The following is a 10,560-nucleotide window of genomic DNA, read 5'->3' on the forward strand; positions in this document are numbered from 1 at the left end:
GCTACTATTCAATAAGGTACATTGAAGTGCAGTCTAGAAGGGTCCACTGTATCTAAGACTGGTTTCATCATGAAGTTCAGTCTAGAAGGGTCCACTGTATCTAAGACTGGTTTCATCATGAAGTTCAGTCTAGAAGGGTCCACTGTATCTAAGACTGGTTTCATCATGAAGTTCAGTCTAGAAGGGTCCACTGTATCTAAGACTGGTTTCATCATGAAGTTCAGTCTAGAAGGGTCCACTGTATCTAAGACTGGTTTCATCATGAAGTTCAGTCTAGAAGGGTCCACTGTATCTAAGACTGGTTTCATCATGAAGTTCAGTCTAGAAGGGTCCACTGTATCTAAGACTGGTTTCATCATGAAGTTCAGTCTAGAAGGGTCCACTGTATCTAAGACTGGTTTCATCATGAAGTTCAGTCTAGAAGGGTCCACTGTATCTAAGACTGGTTTCATCATGAAGTTCAGTCTAGAAGGGTCCACTGTATCTAAGACTGGTTTCATCATGAAGTTCAGTCTAGAAGGGTCCACTGTATCTAAGACTGGTTTCATCATGAAGTTCAGTCTAGAAGGGTCCACTGTATCTAAGACTGGTTTCATCATGAAGTTCAGTCTAGAAGGGTCCACTGTATCTAAGACTGGTTTCATGAAGTGCAGTCTAGACTGGTTTTTAGACTGGTTTCCATACCTTCGTGAACTCTTCCATGTTATCGCGGAGGAGTTAAGTCCGTTTCTCCAGAGGAACCACAGTCATTACCTCCTTGTACCTATCATCCAGTGTAGGAGTGTCTCTATAGACCAATTATTTGTTTACAAACATTGGGACTGGGCGCACTGGTGACTGTTTCATGTAATCAATTCCCAACAGATCTCCAAACCTGTTGTTTTGGGGAGCACTGGTTTCAGTCCATTCAACCTCCTCTTGTGTGTTGGCTAGTGAGGTGCACCCTAGGAGACATTTATACTTCAAAGCCCAACAGTATTGCACACAGAGAACAGCTGATATACAAGCTCACATCGCATCGCAGATGCGACTGTTGTGAGCGTAGAGGTCTGCGTGCGCGACACCATCGCGGGACGAAGCATAAATTATACTTGATGGACTGCAGGTGCGCTTGCAGCCGTGCACAAACAGGCTCTGCTGCCGTGATCATGAGCGCACCTCCCGTTCTTATGACAGCGACTGGAGGTGTGGTTTTGAGGACAACTGCTTTGAATTGCTATTATTGTTCAAACACAACAGAAACCAAGGACTATATATTTCAAGGGCGAGAGATCACAATAAAAATCCTAATCATTCTTCCTCCACACTGGGATAAAAACAGCATCTGAAAGTTTGATGGTGCATTTTTTACACGTGATGCAGTTAGAACTTTTCCATTGCATCTTATGAGAGGTGGTGTTCTTCTGCTGCCTTTATGTGCGCGCATGCTGTTTCTTATCAGTGTGACGTCGTCTGTTAAGGCATCTATGAATCCAAAGCTTGAGTGTACTCTTTCTCGCTATGTATAACAGTGTTCCAACTCATTTGGCGTTGTGCCTGGTCCTTGGACTGGACATCTTAGCTGGCAGTACACACTGGAGAGAGGTGACGAGTTCAAATTATATCCAATCAAGGTGTCCAGCTCGTTCTTCCCGAACAAAAGCAAGGGCTCGCAACTCACGTTGTAATGCTCCAGGTAACTCACGTTGTAATGCTCCAGGTAAATTGATTCACAATCACAGCAGGCAGGACACACGTTTTCGACCCGTATTGAAGACCAAGACGGGTCGAAGCGTTGTATGTCCTGCCTGCTGTGATTGTGAAGCATTGTATGTCCTGCCTGCTGTGATTGTGAATAAATACTTGGAGCATTACAAAGTGAGTTGCGAGCCTTTGCTTTTGTTCATGATATCTGTTAGTTTAACAGTTTGGCTCAGCACCAAGACCGGAGGATGTGCGTTATATTATCTTATTCTGACAGCTCATTCTTCACCTCATCCCAAACACTTGTATCTTTGTATACATTTCCAAAGAATATTTGACTTAGTCTTTTTGATACTAACTTTTTGTTTTTTTAATCCAAAATGAGCACTTGCCGACTCTTCACATTCTAGAGCATGTCTAAAATAAATGTCAGAGCCGACATATAAATATGAAATAAATGCTTAAACATGTAGCTAGGTGTAATGTTGGAGACCACAGAAGTGAACCTTTCAAGCCTGTTTTCTCAACTCGCTGTTTCTCTGCAAGACATTACTCTATAAGCCATATCTCCAAAACTGGTGGGTCAAACTGAACAACCAATATGTCCATTTGAAGCTATGATTCCCTGCTTTCACATGGCGAAAATAAAATAAAAATCAATGACTTAGCCTCGGTCAGAAACTGTCACATTATGTGCATTCGTACCAACTTCTGTGTCACATTTATTACATTCACAGTAAGCAGGAGAGCTTGCTTCTCAGTAGAGGTGTATATTTGTATAATGGACTAGTCCGAGTTGTTCTGAGTTGAATTTGTACGCCCTTAGAGTTAATTAAAACATAATTGTAGGATGTTACGGTTTGGATCGGAGTCCCAGAGATCAGAACATCATAACAAACCAAGACCCCTGGGCGAGACTTGGTTTATGCTTTTTAACCCATTTTGGGCGGGAACCCCTTTTGGTGTTTTAAGCATTCTGTTATACTTTAGCTATTGGAAAATAGCAGATCTACAAGCTCATAGCGTGCCACTCGGTGGCGCGCTATGAGCTTGTAGATCTGCTATTTTTGAAAAATCGTGAAAATGTGGCACACATCTTTGAATATATATTTCAGAGCGAACATTTTTAACTAAAATATTTGTTTCTGCATGGGGGTCCCTGGAACAACATATTTTGAGAGGGGGGTCCGTGGCCCAATAGAGATAATTCTGGGGGTCCTTGACATGAAAATGTTTGAGAACGACTGACAAAAAGAATCGTCCTCGGGTCTAAATGAGTTAAAAGACACTGAGACTCTCTTGCTTTATGCTTTTTAATTGTTAACTATATTTCTGCTCCAGCCAGCACCTGCAGCTTCCCCCACTCTGGACATGCACGGCTGCTCTCAGTGCTCTCTAATTAATTAAGCAGTTAGATACAGTATACCGTCACCACGCTAATTAGGCACAAAACCTACCAACCAACCAACCAACCAACCAACCAACCAACCAACCAACCATCCAACCAACCAACCAACCAACCCACCAACCAACTACTGGGAATTCTTCCTGTCATTCACTCTACCTAGTGCCTATACCAATCCCCCAGCCCCCTTTCTGAAACCAGCTCCTCGCCACCCGCCCTACACACTTGCCCTCGATATGTGCGTTCACGTGAGGCTGCGCCATATTGAGTGTCGTCCGAAACCAAGCAGCCTTGAGTGGAAGTGGCTTATAAAGCCCTCAAGAGCGAGTCTGTGCCGATCTAGACTCGATTGCCTTGTGCAGCCCTGCTCTCTGTCCGCATGGAAACCGCGACCTACAAATGTAAGAACCACCACAAATAAATGATAAATAAACTCCTCCTAAACAATCTTCATCTGATGCAGAATAGACAACGCTCCAACTGATGTTCACAAGGGCTCTTTATTTACCCCACCGTGAAAAAACTATAAATGAAACCACACAAACAAAACAACTTTTAACACAATGATTTATAAACACCATGGATGTATATGACATGTCATTTTTGACAGTCACGCTGTATTTCCTTTTTCCATATTAATGAAATATATGCAATGCAATATAACTGTACAAACGGATAACGCAATTGCATGATGGTAACCATGGCAACGAATGGTGTCTGTTTCCTGTTTCTGCACAAGGAGGGCGAGTGTATTTCCAAACAGTTTTTTATACCCAGCACCCTAATCAAGGGAACTTGATTCAGCTGGAGGGGCACTTCCTGACGAGGGAACCTCCCGAGAGCACTTCAAGTCAAGGGACTGGTTTCAGAAAGGGCCCCCAGGGCTCTCCAGCATTGAAGCACTCGGCCCTACTGGTCAGAGCTGAGAATGCAGGCGGGCCCCCTGCTTTTTGCCCGAGGAAACCCCCTGTCGTGCAGCTCGGGTTTTAACATCGAGCGCTCGGTTGCACTTCCGCATTTTTGGACACCCAACTGTTGGTGTCTGAATGCGGAAGTATAGACTGTTCTTCCGGGTGCCTCAAAACGCCACTGAACAACTTTTTTTTTTTTATATATAGTTTTTTTATTGGGGAGAGTCAAGCAGTATATCTGACAGGAAAATCTTTGCACGTAGTCACCCATTTTATTTTATTTTTTAAAATCATCACAAACATCAACAGACAACGTACACCCCCCAACGAAAAAAGGACAAACAGGACAAAATAAAATAAAAATAAAAGTGAAAACACAGGTCACATCATGGGTCAAGAGTATTGTACACTTGTAAGAGAGGCACTGTCTGTTAATTCTGAAATCCACAGTCCGCTATATTCGCCACTGAGCAACTTCCATCGAAATGAATGGCGGGGGGGGGGGGGGGGGGGGGGGGGATGTTGCTCGGTCTCTATCCTTTTATTACTCTATGGCATACATGGGCAAATGGCGGCCCGCGGGCCACATGCGGCCCCCACCTTCACTTAATGCGGCCCTCAGGTTAATATCAGAATACTGATATATTATTGATTTCAGCTGTTGATTTCCAAACAAACAGGAGCCGCTTTTGTGTTTGGATTTAGATTTTAGTTCATACAGTTAACATGACTATAACTAAATTCATTTGAAATTAAATAAAAAGGTTAGCTTTTTCATGCAGGATTCCAATTCAAATATAGCAAAAATAGCTGATCTACAAGTTTTAAACACGTCGCCGTGCGACGCGTTTTGAGCTTGTAGATCGGCTATTTTTTTGCTACGACAGTAATATTCAACGTGGCCCTCTGGAGTGAGTGTGTAAATATAGTGGCCCTCTCCATCATCAACGTTGCCCACCCCTGCTCTATGGCGCCTACCCCCCTCTCTCTCTCTATAGCTCTATATCGAATTCCCTGCCCCTCCCCCACCCCCAACCACAAACACCCCCCCACCCCATGCACCCCCATCACCTGTTGGTTCTCAATGGGAGCCATGGAAACAGATCTCTGGGTCCTCGGCAGTGTGTGGACCAATGAGCAGAGCCTCTATAGCGCGCCACCAGTTGCCGCATGCAGCATCTCACCACGCAGGGAGCCCTGCATGCGTGGCGCGCTGGGAGATGAATTGTCGCCGTTGTTTTGGAATGTGAGAGCACCCCCCGCCTCCCCTCAAACCCCCCCCCCCCCCCCCCCCCCGCCTCCCTAGCACGTTTTCACCTGCGTGTATGTGTGTGTGTGTGTGTGTGTTGTGTGTTGTGTGTGTGTGTGTGTGTGTGTGTGTGTGTGTGTGTGTGCGTGTGCGTGTGTGTATGTGTATGTGTGTAGTATAACGACGTGTCGTTAATTGTGTTAATTGGCAGGTTAACAGTTTACTGTACGTATGCTGATTGGCTGAATACCGAAACGCACTGCATCGTGAGAGGATACAGTAGCCGTTCACGAGATGATCTTGTAATGGCACAGAAAAAGTTCTAATGTTCCATCATGGCTGTCATTCAGTGTCATTCATGGCTGTCATTCAGTGTCATGGCTGTCATTCAGTGTCATTCATGGCTGTCATTCAGTGTCATGTCTGTCATTCAGTGTCATTCATGGCTGTCATTCAGTGTCACATGGCTGTCATTCAGTGTCATGGCTGTCATTCAGTGTCACATGGCTGTCATTCAGTGTCATGGCTGTCATTCAGTGTCACATGGCTGTCATTCAGTGTCATGGCTGTCATTCAGTGTCACATGGCTGTCATTCAGTGTCACATGGCTGTCATTCAGTGTCATGGCTGGCATTCAGTGTCACATGTCTGTCATTCAGTGTCATGGCTGTCATTCAGTGTCATGGCTGTCATTCAGTGTCATGGCTGTCATTCAGTGTCACATGGCTGTCATTCAGTGTCACATGGCTATCATTCAGTGTCATGGCTGTCATTCAGTGTCATGGCTGTCATTCAGTGTCATGGCTGTCATTCAGTGTCATGGCTGTCATTCAGTGTCACATGGCTGTCATTCAGTGTCACATGGCTATCATTCAGTGTCATGGCTGTCATTCAGTGTCACATGGCTGTCATTCAGTGTCACATGGCTGTCATTCAGTGTCACATGGCTATCATTCAGTGTCACATGGCTATCATTCAGTGTCATGGCTGTCATTCAGTGTCACATGGCTGTCATTCAGTGTCACATGGCTATCATTCAGTGTCATGGCTGTCATTCAGTGTCATGGCTGGCATTCAGTGTCATTTGTATATTTCACAAACCACGATGATATAGTCGGTTTGACATGGCTGTTCAAAACTGCTAATTTAGTATAAAAAAAACCCAGTTCACAGCTGTGGGTTTGAGGTGCTAAATGCTGCAACACATTTCATAAAGTGCTATGTACACAAACATAATGCGATGATGTGTGCATATGAACACAGTACAGTAATTACTTGTGCGTTTATTTATTATCATAGTGCACACAAGTATACGTGCTGTATATCGGGTGGGTGGAAAAATTGCAACTGTGTGTCTGCCAAAGATAAAGTACCGTAATCCCCCAGGAGGGGCTTTGGGAATATTATCCAAAGATAAGGTTAATTTGGCCGGTATAGAAATGCAATTAATTTGGCCGGTATCGAAATGCAATTAACACGGACGGCTGTATGTGACAAGCGAGTGACGTGACGTTAACCCATTCTGGGCGGGACCCCTTTTGGTGATTTAAGCATTATGTTATACTTTAGCTATTGAAAAATAGCAGATCTACAACCTCATAGCGCGACACCGAGTGCCGCGCTATGAGGTTGTAGGTCTGCTATCTTTAAAAAATCGTGAAAATGTGGCGCAAAATTGGAATATATATTATTTCAGAGCGAACGTTTTTAACTCAAATCTTCCTGGGGGGGGGGTCCCTGGAACAACATATTTTCAGATGGGGGTCGGCGGCATAGAAACACAGGCTTTTTCAGAAAACTGTCAGGATTTAGAAGACATTTGTAGAATCGTCCTCATATCTAAATGGGTTAGAGGACATTGTTTGTGTCCCTCTGAAGGACAATGTGATCTGTTCTTTCTACCAAACACTGAGGTGACAGACGGGATATTCAGCATGTCTGAGAGGTCATTTTGACCTTTTGAGATTTTGAAGTTGATTATCTTTGAGCCCATTAAGCTTTCAGTAGGTTCCCCTTCCATGACCATCATCATCAATCATCATTCCATCATCTCAGACATTTTTGACATCCGAAACGTTTTTCTAAATATGAATTTATGCACTTCTGTCACATTTTACTTCAGTCATGCTGGTGTTAGTAGTGGCCGTATTATTCATTTTTTTCCCATAGATATTTACACAATTATTTTAAGCCTAGAATCAAATATTTATATCAATTATTTTAAGCCTATAAATCAAAGCCATCCAGGATCCTGGTTAGACAACATCATAAAACCTTTGATTTTGTGGAGAGAAAAATAATGAATAATGAATATAATTATACTAGACCGGTGCCCGGCTGTAGAGCACCGAGTCACTAGACCGGTGCCCGGCTGTAGAGCACCGAGTCACTAGACCGGTGCCCGGCTGTAGAGCACAGAGTCACTAGACCGGTGCCCGGCTGTAGAGCACAGAGTCACTAGACCGGTGCCCGGCTGTAGAGCACAGAGTCACTAGACCGGTGCCCGGCTGTAGAGCACCGAGTCACTAGACCGGTGCCCGGCTGTAGAGCACCGAGTCACTAGACCGCTGCCCGGCTGTAGAGCACCGAGTCACTAGACCGCTGCCCGGCTGTAGAGCACCGAGTCACTAGACCGCTGCCCGGCTGTAGAGCACCGAGTCACTAGACCGGTGCCCGGCTGTAGAGCACCGAGTCACTAGACCGCTGCCCGGCTGTAGAGCACCGAGTCACTAGACCGGTGCCCGGCTGTAGAGCACCGAGTCACTAGACCGCTGCCCGGCTGTAGAGCACCGAGTCACTAGACCGGTGCCTGGCTGTAGAGCACAGAGTCAGTAGACCGGTGCCCGGCTGTAGAGCACCGAGTCACTAGACCGCTGCCCGGCTGTAGAGCACCGAGTCACTAGACCGCTGCCCGGCTGTAGAGCACCGAGTCACTAGACCGGTGCCCGGCTGTAGAGCACAGAGTCACTAGACCGGTGCCCGGCTGTAGAGCACAGAGTCACTAGACCGGTGCCCGGCTGTAGAGCACAGAGTCACTAAACCGGTGCCCGGCTGTAGAGCACCGAGTCACTAGACCGGTGCCCGGCTGTAGAGCACAGAGTCACTAGACCGGTGCCCGGCTGTAGAGCACAGAGTCACTAGACCGGTGCCCGGCTGTAGAGCACAGAGTCACTAGACCGGTGCCCGGCTGTAGAGCACAGAGTCACTAAACCGGTGCCCGGCTGTAGAGCACCGAGTCACTAGACCGCTGCCCGGCTGTAGAGCACCGAGTCACTAGACCGGTGCCCGGCTGTAGAGCACAGAGTCACTAGACCGGTGCCCGGCTGTAGAGCACAGAGTCACTAAACCGGTGCCCGGCTGTAGAGCACCGAGTCACTAGACCGCTGCCCGGCTGTAGAGCACCGAGTCACTAGACCGGTGCCCGGCTGTAGAGCACCGAGTCACTAGACCGCTGCCCGGCTGTAGAGCACCGAGTCAGTAGACCGGTGCCCGGCTGTAGAGCACCGAGTCACTAGACCGGTGCCCGGCTGTAGAGCACCGAGTCACTAGACCGGTGCCCGGCTGTAGAGCACCGAGTCACTAGACCGGTGCCCGGCTGTAGAGCACCGAGTCAGTAGACCGGTGCCCGGCTGTAGAGCACCGAGTCACTAGACCGCTGCCCGGCTGTAGAGCACCGAGTCACTAGACCGGTGCCCGGCTGTAGAGCACAGAGTCACTAGACCGGCGCCCGGCTGTAGAGCACAGAGTCACTAGACCGGTGCCCGGCTGTAGAGCACAGAGTCACTAGACCGGTGCCCGGCTGTAGAGCACCGAGTCACTAGACCGGTGCCCGGCTGTAGAGCACCGAGTCACTAGACCGGTGCCCGGCTGTAGAGCACCGAGTCACTAGACCGGTGCCCGGCTGTAGAGCACAGAGTCACTAGACCGCTGACCGGCTGTAGAGCACCGAGTCACTAGACCGCTGACCGGCTGTAGAGCACCGAGTCACTAGACCGCTGACCGGCTGTAGAGCGCCGAGTCACTAGACCGCTGCCCGGCTGTAGAGCACCGAGTCACTAGACCGGTGCCCGGCTGTAGAGCACAGAGTCACTAGACCGGTGCCCGGCTGTAGAGCACAGAGTCACTAGACCGCTGCCCGGCTGTAGAGCACCGAGTCACTAGACCGCTGCCCGGCTGTAGAGCACAGAGTCACTAGAGCGGTGCCCGACTGTAGAGCACAGAGTCACTAGACCGGTGCCCGACTGTAGAGCACAGAGTCACTAGACCGCTGCCCGGCTGTAGAGCACAGAGTCACTAGACCGCTGCCCGACTGTAGAGCACCGAGTCACTAGACCGGTGCCCGGCTGTAGAGCACCGAGTCACTAGACCGGTGCCCGGCTGTAGAGCACAGAGTCACTAGACCGCTGCCCGGCTGTAGAGCACCGAGTCACTAGACCGGTGCCTGGCTGTAGAGCACCGAGTCACTAGACCGCTGCCCGGCTGTAGAGCACCGAGTCACTAGACCGGTGCCCGGCTGTAGAGCACCGAGTCACTAGACCGGTGCCCGGCTGTAGAGCACAGAGTCACTAGACCGGTGCCCGGCTGTAGAGCACCGAGTCACTAGACCGGTGCCCGGCTGTAGAGCACAGAGTCACTAGACCGGTGCCCGGCTGTAGAGCACCGAGTCACTAGACCGGTGCCCGGCTGTAGAGCACAGAGTCACTAGACCGGTGCCCGGCTGTAGAGCACAGAGTCACTAGACCGGTGCCCGGCTGTAGAGCACAGAGTCACTAGACCGGTGCCCGGCTGTAGAGCACCGAGTCACTAGACCGGTGCCCGGCTGTAGAGCACCGAGTCACTAGACCGGTGCCCGACTGTAGAGCACAGAGTCACTAGACCGCTGCCCGGCTGTAGAGCACCGAGTCACTAGACCGCTGCCCGGCTGTAGAGCACCGAGTCACTAGAGCGGTGCCCGACTGTAGAGCACAGAGTCACTAGACCGCTGCCCGGCTGTAGAGCACAGAGTCACTAGACCGGTGCCTGGCTGTAGAGCACAGAGTCACTAGACCGCTGCCCGGCTGTAGAGCACCGAGTCACTAGACCGGTGCCTGGCTGTAGAGCACCGAGTCACTAGACCGCTGCCCGGCTGTAGAGCACCGAGTCACTAGACCGGTGCCTGGCTGTAGAGCACCGAGTCACTAGACCGGTGCCCGACTGTAGAGCACAGAGTCACTAGACCGCTGCCCGGCTGTAGAGCACCGAGTCACTAGACCGGTGCCCGGCTGTAGAGCACCGAGGCACTAGACCGCTGCCCGGCTGTAGAGCACCGAGTC

This window comes from Electrona antarctica, assembly GCF_951216825.1.
Source record: "Electrona antarctica genome assembly, chromosome: 22".
In the NCBI taxonomy this organism is placed as follows: domain Eukaryota; kingdom Metazoa; phylum Chordata; class Actinopteri; order Myctophiformes; family Myctophidae; genus Electrona; species Electrona antarctica.